At 43.5% G+C, this 11,228-nt stretch overlaps 1 pseudogene; it reads right to left on the bottom strand.

The window, feature by feature from the left end:
- Positions 1-8,154: 8,154 nt before the first annotated feature.
- LOC123092211 (endoglucanase 14-like) lies at positions 8,155-10,591 on the bottom strand (annotated as a pseudogene).
- Positions 10,592-11,228: the final 637 nt, after the last annotated feature.

Genomic DNA, 11,228 nt, shown 5'->3' with positions numbered 1-11,228 from the left:
TATTGTTATTTTGCGCCGTGCCTTGTTCCGTGATGACACATTTAGTATGGGTGCTATTGTTGCAAAGCGGTTAAATCTTAACCGTACTAAGGGCCCCATCTTGGGAGGTATCTTTGCCTCGCGCCTCGCTGCACATTTTAACATACCTATTAGGCATTATGAGAAGGAAGAGAAGTTGCTGCCTCCTATTTTTCTAGACTATAAGAGTATGGTAGCACATGATTTTATCGTTAAGAATAAGGAAAAGATGCTTAAGTACAAGCTGATATTTGATAAAAATCACCCTGAGACTATTACTTTGCCTGCTCCTTCCTTGTTTGACTTATCTGCAGGCAAGTACCTTGCTCCACCGGAGGCCATCCACGCCTACTGAAACCCCACACCAGCTACAGAGTCAGAGCCGGAACCACAATTTCATCCTCACCGACAGTCTGTTTATCAGTGGAATCCGAAAGAGATCGCCAACCGGTGGCACCAGGGGGATCCTTCTCAGTACGACCCCAGCTACAACTTTGGATATCTGCCAGGGCAATCATGGCCATAGACCAACTTAGGCCAAAAGCCTAAGCTTGGGGGAGTACGTATCTCTCACCGACATTACATTCCTGTTCACACACTCATGCTAGTTGTCGGTGCTCATACTTTTTCATTGTAATATCCATGCTAGTTTATTTCCCTTTTTATGCTTTCTTCTTGTGTGTTTGAAAAACCTTAGAAAAACCGAAAAAATAGTTGTAGCTTTTAGTTAGTTTACTTTTCATGCTGTAGTAGTAATTAAAAAGAAAACCCAAAAAGATTTTTCGTTCTTCTTTTGCTTGTTGGGAGCTTTCCCGTGTAAATAGTTTTGCCTCTTTTGTTTGGGGGTCGAGAGGAGAAGATCATAATGAAAATGTTGAGTGGCTCTTATATGCATTATTGTTGATCTAACAAAGATCCCATATTACCTTGTCTTCGCTCTTGAATTGAATGCTTGCAAATTCCAGCTTAGTCCAATGCACGTGCAGATTATTATCCACACTATTCGGCCGTGCAAGTGAAAGGCAATAATGATGATTATATGATGAACTTATTGAGATGAGAAAAGCTGGTATGAACTCGACCTCTCTTGTTTTTGTAAATATGATTAGTTCATCGTTCCTGATCCAACCTATTATGAAACAAACATGTTTGCAATGACAGTTAGAGATTGTAGTTACTTATGACATGCTTAATTAGCTAGGAGATTATAATGGTTTACCTTGCGTGCCAACATGCTATTAAAATGGTTGTGATGTGGTATGATAGGGTGGTATCCTATTTTGAATGATTCGAGTGGTTTGACTTGGCACATGTTCACGCATGTAGTTGAAACAAAATCAACATAGCCTCTATGATATTTATGTTCATGGTGCATTATATCCTACTCATGCTTGCATTCAGTGTTGATTAATTTAATTGCATGTTCATGACTGTTGTCGCTCTCTAGCTGGTCGCTTCCCAGTCTTTTTCTAGCCTTCACTTGTACTAAGCGGGAATACTGCTTGTGCATCCAATTCCACAAACCCCAAAGTTGTTCCATATGAGTCCACCATACCTACCTATATACGGTATCTACTTGCCATTCCAAGTAAATTTGTATGTGCCAAACTCTAAACCTTCAAATAAACATTATGTTTTGTATACTCGAATAGCTCATGTATCAACTAGGGTTGTCTGTATCTTCCATGCTAGGCGGGTTATTCTCAAGAGGAGTGGACTCCGCTCCTCACTCATGAGAAAATGGCTTGTCATCGGGATACCCAGTATCATGCTTTATGCAAATCAAATCAAAATAACTGCAAACAAAACTCCCCCGGGACTCTTGTTAGTTGGACGCACTCGTTGCTTCGAGCAAGCCATGGATTGATGCTTGTTGGTGGAGGGGGAGTATAAACTTTACCATTCTATTTGGGAACCGCCTATAATGTGTGTAGCATGGAAGATATCAATATATCTCGGTTATTATGTTGGCAATGAAAGTATAGCGTTCAAAATATTATTCATATCTATTTCAAAACCGAGCTCTGGCACCTCTACAAATCCCTGCTTCCCTCTGCGAAGGGCCTATCTATTTACTTTTATGTTGAGTCATCATCCTCTTATTAAAAAGCACCAGTTGGAGAGCAACTTTGTCATTTGCATCCATTACTGTTAGTTTACATTGAGTATGACTGTGACTGGATCTCTTTTACCATGAATTACAATGTCTAGTTAGTCCTTGATCTTTAAAGGTGCTCTGCATTTATGTTTTGCGGTCTCAGAAAGGGCTAGAGAGATACCATCTTGTCATATCATATCATGATTATTTTGAGAAAATGTTGTCATCCGAAATTTTTTATTACTGCTCGCTAGCTGATTATGCCATTGATATGAGTAAACATGAGACCTAAGTGTTATTGTGAATATGGTTAGTTCATAATCTTTGCTGAAAATCTGAATGCTGGCTTTACATATTTACAACAACAAGAGCAAACAGAGTTTGTAAAAGTTTTTCTTTATCACTTTCAGTTTATCAACTAAATTGCTTGAGGACAAGCAAAGGTTTAAGCTTGGGGAGTTGATACGTCTCCATCGTATCTACTTTTCCAAAGACTTTTGCCCTTGTTTTGGACTCTAACTTGCACGATATGAATGGAACTAACCCGGACTGACGCTGTTTTCAGCAGAATTGCTATGGTGTTATTTTTGTGCAGAAATAAAAGTTCTCAGAATGACCTGAAAATCAACAGAGATTATTTTTGGAATATATAAAAAAGACTGGAAGAAAGATCCACGTCAAGGGGCCCACACCCTGTCCACGAGGGTGGGGGCGCGCTCTAACCCCCTGGGGGCGCCCCACTGCGTCGTGGGCCCCCTGACGCTCCACCGACCTCAACCTTGACTCCATATATTCACTTTCGGGGAGAAACAAATCAGAGAGAAGGATTCATCGTGTTTTACGATACGGAGCCGCCGCCAAGCCCTAAACTCTCTCAGGAGGGCTGATCTGGAGTCCGTTCGGGGCTCCGGAGAGGGGAATCCGTCGCCATCATCATCATCAACCTTCCTCCATCACCGATTTCATGATGCTCACTGCCGTGTGTGAGTAATTCCATCGTAGGCTTGCTGGACGGTGATGGGTTGGATGAGATTTATCATGTAATTGAGTTAGTTTTGTTAGGGTTTGATCCCTAGTATCCACTATGTTCTGAGATTGATGTTGCTATGACTTTGCTATGCTTAATGCTTGTCACTAGGGCCCGAGTGCCATGATTTCAGATCCGAACCTATTATATTTTCATCAATATATGAGAGTTCTTGATCCTATTTTGCAAGTCTACAGTCACCTATTATGTGTTATGATCCGTTAACCCTGAAGTGACAATAATCGGGATACTTACCGGTGATGACCGTAGTTTGAGGAGTTCATGTATTCACTATGTGTTAATGCTTTGGTATGGTACTCTATTAAAAGGAGGCCTTAATATCCCTTAGTTTCCAATAGGATCCCGCAGCCACGGGAGGGTTGGACAAAACATGTCATGCAAGTTCTTTTCCATAAGCACGTATGACTATATTCGGAATACATGCCTACATTACATTGATGAACTGGATCTAGTTCTGTGTCACCCTAGGTTATGACTGTTAAATGATTGATCGCATCCGACATAATTCTCCATTATCGATCCAATGCCTACAAGCTTTTCCTATATTATTCTTCGCTTATTTACTTTTCCGTTGCTACTGTTATAATCACTACAAAACCCAAAATAATTACTTTTGCTACCGTTACCTTTTGCCACCGTTACCACTACTATCATATTACTTGCTACTAAACACTTTGCTGCAGATATTAAGTTTCCAGGTGTGGTTGAATTGACAACTCAGTTGCTAATACTTGAGAATATTGTTTGGCTCCCCTTGTGTCGAATCAATAAATTTGGGTTGAATACTCTACCCTCGAAAACTGTTGTGATCCCCTATATTTGTGGGTTATCAGAGATATAATTCCAGAAAAACATCTAGATTTTGTTGGGTTACAAGAAACTATTAAGAATGACTTTTGCAAAAAATGAATTACATAACCTTTCTGGGGGAAACAAATTTCTCTGGGAATGGATTGCCCCTAGAGGTAAATCTGGGGGGGTTGGTAGGGATTAATAGTGATTGCTTTGATTTGATTCAAGTTGAAAAAGGGACATACTTTGTTAGACTACTTCTGTTTGATAAAAAAGCTAAATTCAATTAGAATTTAGTTACAGTTTATGGTGATGCCCAAAAAGATGGAAAAGAAGCTTTTCTTGCAGAGCTTTCTAGAATTTACCAGGACAATCCTCAGCCCTGTGTGATTGGAGGAGATTTCAACTTAATTAGAAATAGTTCTAAAATTAATAAACTAGGGGGACTGACCACTTCAGTTTTGTTTTTAATGCCATCATAGAACATGCTGGCCTTAGAGATTTGCCTTTGAATGGTCGAAAATATACTTGGGATAATAATTCGCCAGAACCCACATTTGAGAAGTTAGATAGAGTCTTAATTTGTCCTGACTGGGAAGATACATATCCTTTGGCTATCGTTAATGCTCTAGAGAGAGAGATCTCAGATCATATCTTGTTGGATACTGGGGATCATAACCTACAAAGGCTATTCTTAGATTTGAGAATGTCTGGTTGTTGATGGATGGATTTAAAGAATTTGTTGAAAAGAATTAGGGGATCAATTGTACAGGATCCAGATTAGATAGATGGCAGAAAATATTAAGAAATATCAGACAAAAAATTAAGGGATGGATTTTGAATACCAATGTTTTTTACAGAAAAAGGAAAAAGGAGCTCTTGGATATGTTGGATAAAATTGATAAAAATGCTGAACTTTGGGCCCTTTGTGCACATGACAGAGAGCTACAGAGAGATCTAAGAAAAGAATTAAAAGATCTTCTTAAATTAGAAGAAATCAAATTGCTATAAAGATACAAGGACAAAGAGATTAAAGAAGGTGATTCCAACACCATATATTACCATGCCAAGGTGAATGGGAGAAGGAGAAAGAATAGAATCTTGGCTCTGGAACAGGAAGGGGAAGTGATTGAAGGGGGGGGGGAAGCTCATGGAATATATTACTGGACACTATAAAAAACTTTTTGGACAAGAAAATATTTCTAATATTGATCTCAATATTCATGCTCCTGAAGGGATTTCCTCTCAGGAGCAAGAGATCCTACTTAAACCTTTCACTATGGAAGAAATCTAAGATGTGGTGCTCTCTATGAAGAAAAACAAAAGCCCTGGCCCTGATGGCTTTGCAATAGGTTTTTACCAACATGTCTAGGAAATGGTTAAAATGGACTTGAAGGCTATACTGGATGACTTTCATAGTGGCAAAATAGACTTAGCCAGACTCAATTATGGGATCATTACTTTGGTCCCTAAAACTAAAGATACTAAACAAATTCAGAAGTTTAGGCCAATTTGCCTTCTGAATGTTGGCTTCAAAATCATCACTAAAGTCTTAATGAACATACTTAGTAGGGTGGTTAATCCCATTATCTCTCCCATTCAAACAGCCTTTGTGAAAGGGAGATATATCATGGAAGGAGTGGTTATTCTCCATGAAGCATTAAATTCTATACACACTAAGAAACAAAGTGTTATGTTCTTCAAAGTGGATTTTGAAAAAGCAAATGATAAAATCAAGTGGCCTTTTGTGCATAAAATGCTAAAACTCGAAAACTTCCCGGACAGGTGGTGTGATTGGATTATGCACACCATGAGAGGGGGTTAGGTGGGAGTTAAAGTCAATGACAGTGTGGGCCCTTTTTCTAAAATCATAAAGGTCTTAGGCAAGGAGACTCTTTGTCTCCTCTGCTTTTTGACTTAACTGTTGACGCTTTAGCCATCATTTTGGACAAAGCTAGAACAGAAGGGTATATAAAAGGAGTGCTTGCTGATTTCCATGAAAATGGTGTGAATATGTTACAATATGCAGATGATACCATATTCCTATTACAAGATGATGAGGAATCTACCAGAAATCTTAAATTCATCTTGACTGCTTTTGAACAAATGTCATGACTGACATTTAATTTCCACAAAAGTGAAATTTATCTGTTGGGGGAAGCTAAAAACAAAATTGAAAAGTACAAAGAAATCTTTACATGTGCTTTGGCGGGGGGGATGCCTCTGAAATATCTTGGATTACCTATTTCTCATAAAAGAATTAGAAATGACATGTGGAAAAATATGACTGAGAAAATTGAGAAAAGATGTGCCTGCTGGCAAGACAGATTGCTTAATATAGCTGGCAGAGTTACTCTAGTGCAGCCTTGTCTTACAAATATTCTTATTTATATGATGTCCTTCTTTCTTCTTCCAGCTGGAGTGAAGAAAAAAGTGGACTTGTACAGAGCGAGGATGTTGCGGTGGGCTGAAGAAGATAAAAAGAAATACCACTTAGTTAAATGTAAGACTTGTTGTCTACCAAAACAGCAAGGGGGATTGGGGGTTACAAACTTGGAATTATTCAATATTGCTTTAGTTGCTAAATGGTTGTGGAAACTAGAAGACGACGAGGGATTATGGCAACATATCATTAGAGGAAAATACATCAAAGACAAATGTCTGTCTGGAGTGGGGCACAAGAATGGACCCTCCTAATTCTGGTCTAGTCTCATCAAAATTAAAAAATACTTCTACCCACATATAAAAAAGAAACTAGGAGATGGAAAAAACAATAGGTTCCGGGAAGACTGGTGGGTGAGAAACAAACCTTTGAAAGATGCGTATTCTTCACTATATTTTATTAGTAATGACCATGGCATCTCTGTTAGAGAAGCCATTGATAAAGGATGGGGACTCTTTTATTTTTAGAAGATCTCTGTTTGGTGATGCTGATCTTTTATGGAAGAGCCTAAGAGAAAGATGTGAAGAGGTTCTCATGTATGGAGGGAGGGATAGACCTATGTGGATGCTTACTGCAGATAGAAAATTTACTGTTAAATCCTTATACCTTCATCTTATCAAGACTGATGTGGGTTTTCCACGGAAATTCTTATGGAAAGGTACCAGCAAAAATTAAAATTTTCCTGTGCCTGCTGAATAAAAAAAAAGTATTCCGACAAGAGACAATTTACTCAAAAGGGGGTGGAAGAGTGATAAACATTGTGTTTTGTGTGGGAAAGATGGGACTATTGATCATCTATTCTTCTCCTATTCGGTTGCTAGACTAGTATGGAATTTAGTTGGGCGTGCTTTTGATCTAAAACAAATTCGGGCCAATTTAAAAGATTGTTTTGGTAGTTGGCTTAGTAGATTTCAGAAAAATGATAAGAGACTAGTTCTGACTGGCACTTTAGCCCTACTTTGGGCGATCTGGATTTGCAGAAATGATATTATCTTTGATAGAAAAAAGATTAATGACCCAATGTGCATCATTAAAATGATGTGCAGCCGGATCACAGACTGGGCTATTTTGCAGAAAAAGGACCCAGAAGAAAAAATGTTGATGCTAGGAGCAAGACTCATAGAGCAGGTGGCAAGTGAAATTTACAGGGCTGCTCAAGGATGGCGCTTTTGTGTGAAGCGTCTGGTGCAGTGATGGTGATGAATGACGATGGAGGACGCCTGGTTCCGCCTAGTCGTTGGTTTATGTGTTAGATGGCTGTCTTTTGGATGTAATAGCTTAAGGCTTCCTGTCTAACTGTGGCCGCTGTTAGATCGTAGCTTTATGTTTGTGTTGGAACTCGGTCCTTAAAATGCACTCGTTATGCTGGTTTCTTTAATGGAAATCGGAAGGGAAATCCTCTTTCACTCAAAAAAAGTTCAAGCAGCTGCTCAAAACTAAGCTGAGTGGAAACCCTCATGTCAAAGAGATCCGTGGGGCCGGTCTCATCATTGGCATCGAGCTCGACATACCAGCTGGTCCTTTAGTGGATGCGTGCTTGGATGCTGGTGTCTTTTTGCTAACGTCCGGGAAAGGCAATGTGGTGAGGCTTATGCCTGCGCTCATCGTGTCGGAGAAGGAGCTGGAGCAAGCTGCAGAGGTGATAAGGGAATGTCTACCTGCTCTTGAAGCCTCTACCCCTTAGTGTAAACAAGAACTCTTGCCAATATGATGAGATCTACATGTTGAAGTTTCTTACAAATTTGGAAGGGAATGAAATGTCAAGTTGGACTATGGTGATGTTGAAGTTCTTTTCAAAGTCTGGAAGGAAACAATGCCTGTGTTGTTGTCGGTATAAGAAAATTACAAGGATGGCATTGACATTGCACATCTCTTGACTGAAAACAGGAACATCAGTTATGCAGAAGCCTAGGAATAACTCCGACGATGGGCGCGACAGTGTATGTCGATGGCTCGCCTTGCTGGTAATTTCCCCGAGAATCGTCGTAATGGTCGTTGTTGTCAGGCCCTCCGACGATGGCGCCGTCAATCACATTCAAGTTGGGCGCAGACCTGTGGAAGTACTCGGCTCCCTTGCCGCAGGAGATCTTCCCCGGGTATTTCCTAATGGATGGCAGCGACGCGCCGCGGTGGTGCGGCTGCAACGGGTACCTCTTTCCAACCCCAACCATGTAGCTCATCTTCATTGGGTTCTTGCCAAGGATGTAGTCCACCTGTGACCGTGCGAACGAGACGAGCTGCGCCGGTGGCAGCCTCACGCCGCCGCACTGCAGGGAAGCCCTCGCCGCCGCCAGGTGGTCGGCGTGCGTGATGAGGACGAACATCGCCGTCGTGACGTCCTGCAGGTTAGACCAGGGCTGCAGGTAGAGCATGCCGCCCGGGGTGAGCCGCCCGCTGCGGCCGTCACCGTGATGAAGGACGTTGCAGAGGAAGCTCTCCACGTTGCTCCTCATCTCGGCGTGGCGACCGTTGTTGGGCAGCTTCCCTTGGAGGATGAGCTGCAGTATGGCCGCCATAGTCATCAGTTACTGAAGCTAAAAATTGTTGTGGCTTCATCAAACCTACTAAGATCATCTGGTACATTTACCTTGGCGACCAGTGCCTGGGCTCCGACGAACTTGTCGTCCCAGCCCAACGACTGCCGCACCCCGCCGACGTTGTTGGCGCCGGCGATGTAGGCCTTGTACTCCTGGTGGCCGGTGGCGATGTAGAGCCAGACAGCTGCCCACAGCAGCTCGTCCTGTTCCAAACAAGTTTCAGTATTTGCTTTACAATACTGCTATTTTTTCTGTTCATTATTGTGACATTAATTAGTGATGTGCTTCCTACCTCATCGCCGCTGCTACTGTAGAAACTTCTGGCCGATGGAATGCTGTTCTGGTAGAGGCCACGGTGGTTCTTGGCGAACTGAAACAACTGCAGAAGCAAGTGATTGACGAAATTAGCTGATACAGTTTTTGTCTGTCTGTGTGCACAAATACAAGTCCACCTTCAGTTTCCTAGCAATAATTAATTCATTTGACATTCATTTTTAGCTACTATATGACCACGGCTTTATGAGATGGTTTGCTGAATAAATTCCCTCACATTATTTTCAAATTGATTGTAGCCACAGAAACCGTTCAATTTGTGCTGTGCATGTATATAACTGCGCGATGAAAATGGCAGGTTAATATGTGCGCCGCTCTATTTTCTTATTAGTACCCGTACTATTACACCAATGGTTTTTTTACCATCCGTTGTGTAATCTGTGTGCTGTGCATGCAATGCAATATGCATACGTGTGCCAAAACTCAAAATATGCAGCAGTCTCTCTGAATATAATAAGCAAGTAAAAATATGCACCTATTTCGCGTGCTTCAGAAGCGTCAACGCATACCGGGGGTCGCCGTGCGGCCCCGTGAACGCGACGGAGGCAGCGGCCAGCGCTGCCGCCGTCTCGGCAGCGACGTCGGAGCCTGGGTGGGTGGCGTTCACCATGTGGGCCCTCCGGGGTGTGTCCATGTCCTCCGGCCGCTCCCAGCACGCATGGTCTGAGTTGCCGTCGCCGACATTCACGTAGAGCACATCGGGGTGGGCGTGCGTCTTGGCCAGGTAGTCGGCGCCCCACCGCACTGCCTGGAGCGTGTGGCCCAGCTCCCCCGCCGCGGCCAGCCGGTCACGGTGCTCCACCACGCTCCACGAGAGCATCGTCACCATGAACGCCATGGGGAACCCGAACTTGACGTTGTCCCCGGAGTCATAGTAGCCGCCGGTGAGATCCACCTTCACATCGATGGATCAAGCATGTCAGCATCATGCACGAACCAAACACATACTAAATCAGTGACGAGTAATATGAAACGGAGGGAGTAGTAATACAGATGCATGCATCGCCGACGTGCTTACCCCGTGGTCGGCGCCGTCCTTGAGGGCCGAGTCGCCGCGCCATTGGACGCGCTGAGTCGGCGGCAGCCTACCGGAGCGCTGCGCCTCGAAGTAGAGCAGCGACTTGGTGAGCGCGGTGGCGTAGTCCGGCTGGGCGGCTTGGCACGCCGTGGTTGCCAAAAACCATACCACGGCGGCAACGAGCAGCACCCTAGCCCTTGCTGTTGGGTCTAACCCTAGCTAGCTCTCTAGGGACGGAGGTAGAAGAAGAAGTGAGCACACAGAGATTTTGTGGCGACGAACGCCTCGCTGCCAAACAACGATTTTTTCCAGCTTGAATTGTTACAACTGACTCGATATACAGCCGTATTTGTAGCTAACCGGAACGTAGCGCCCACGCACGCCGCGGTCACCCCACGTACGCTTCCTGGCGATCCGGTCATCCAACGTGAGCTGGCCACTCCTCCGCTTGACCTGGATGCCATCACGCGCCCGCTGTTGTTACACAACGGAGCTAGCTACAAACCTGGCTTGACTCTAATCTATCCTTGAACGTGGCCAAACCAACGTCCGGACTCGATCTAGACCTTGACGCAAACACAAGCACGTACTCGTGCACCTACACGCTCCATGCATGCGCGCGCACGCACACACGATACACATGTACGCCCATACGTACACCTTGCCACGGCCGCGACACGGCAACGGACCGGCGACTGGCTCGATCATCGCGCACATACGCACATGATCACCACCCATACCGTGGCTTATTCCAACACTTGCCACCATCTTTGTCGTCCCTCGGCGTTCACTAGCTAGTTTCTCTACAACAAAAACTACCGGCTAGTTTCTTGTTAGGTCCTATCGTTGTATTGTACCACTGCCTTATGTGTGCAGTAGAGTGATGAGCGAGTATGCTCCTCCCGTCGACGGGACGAGTGTATTTATAGGCGCAAGTAAGG

The sequence above is a fragment of the Triticum aestivum genome, chromosome 1A (assembly GCF_018294505.1).
Source record: "Triticum aestivum cultivar Chinese Spring chromosome 1A, IWGSC CS RefSeq v2.1, whole genome shotgun sequence".
Classification (NCBI taxonomy): Eukaryota; Viridiplantae; Streptophyta; class Magnoliopsida; order Poales; family Poaceae; genus Triticum; species Triticum aestivum.
The sequence above is the reverse complement of the archived record's forward strand: the minus strand, read 5'-3'. Positions and strand labels throughout refer to the sequence as shown.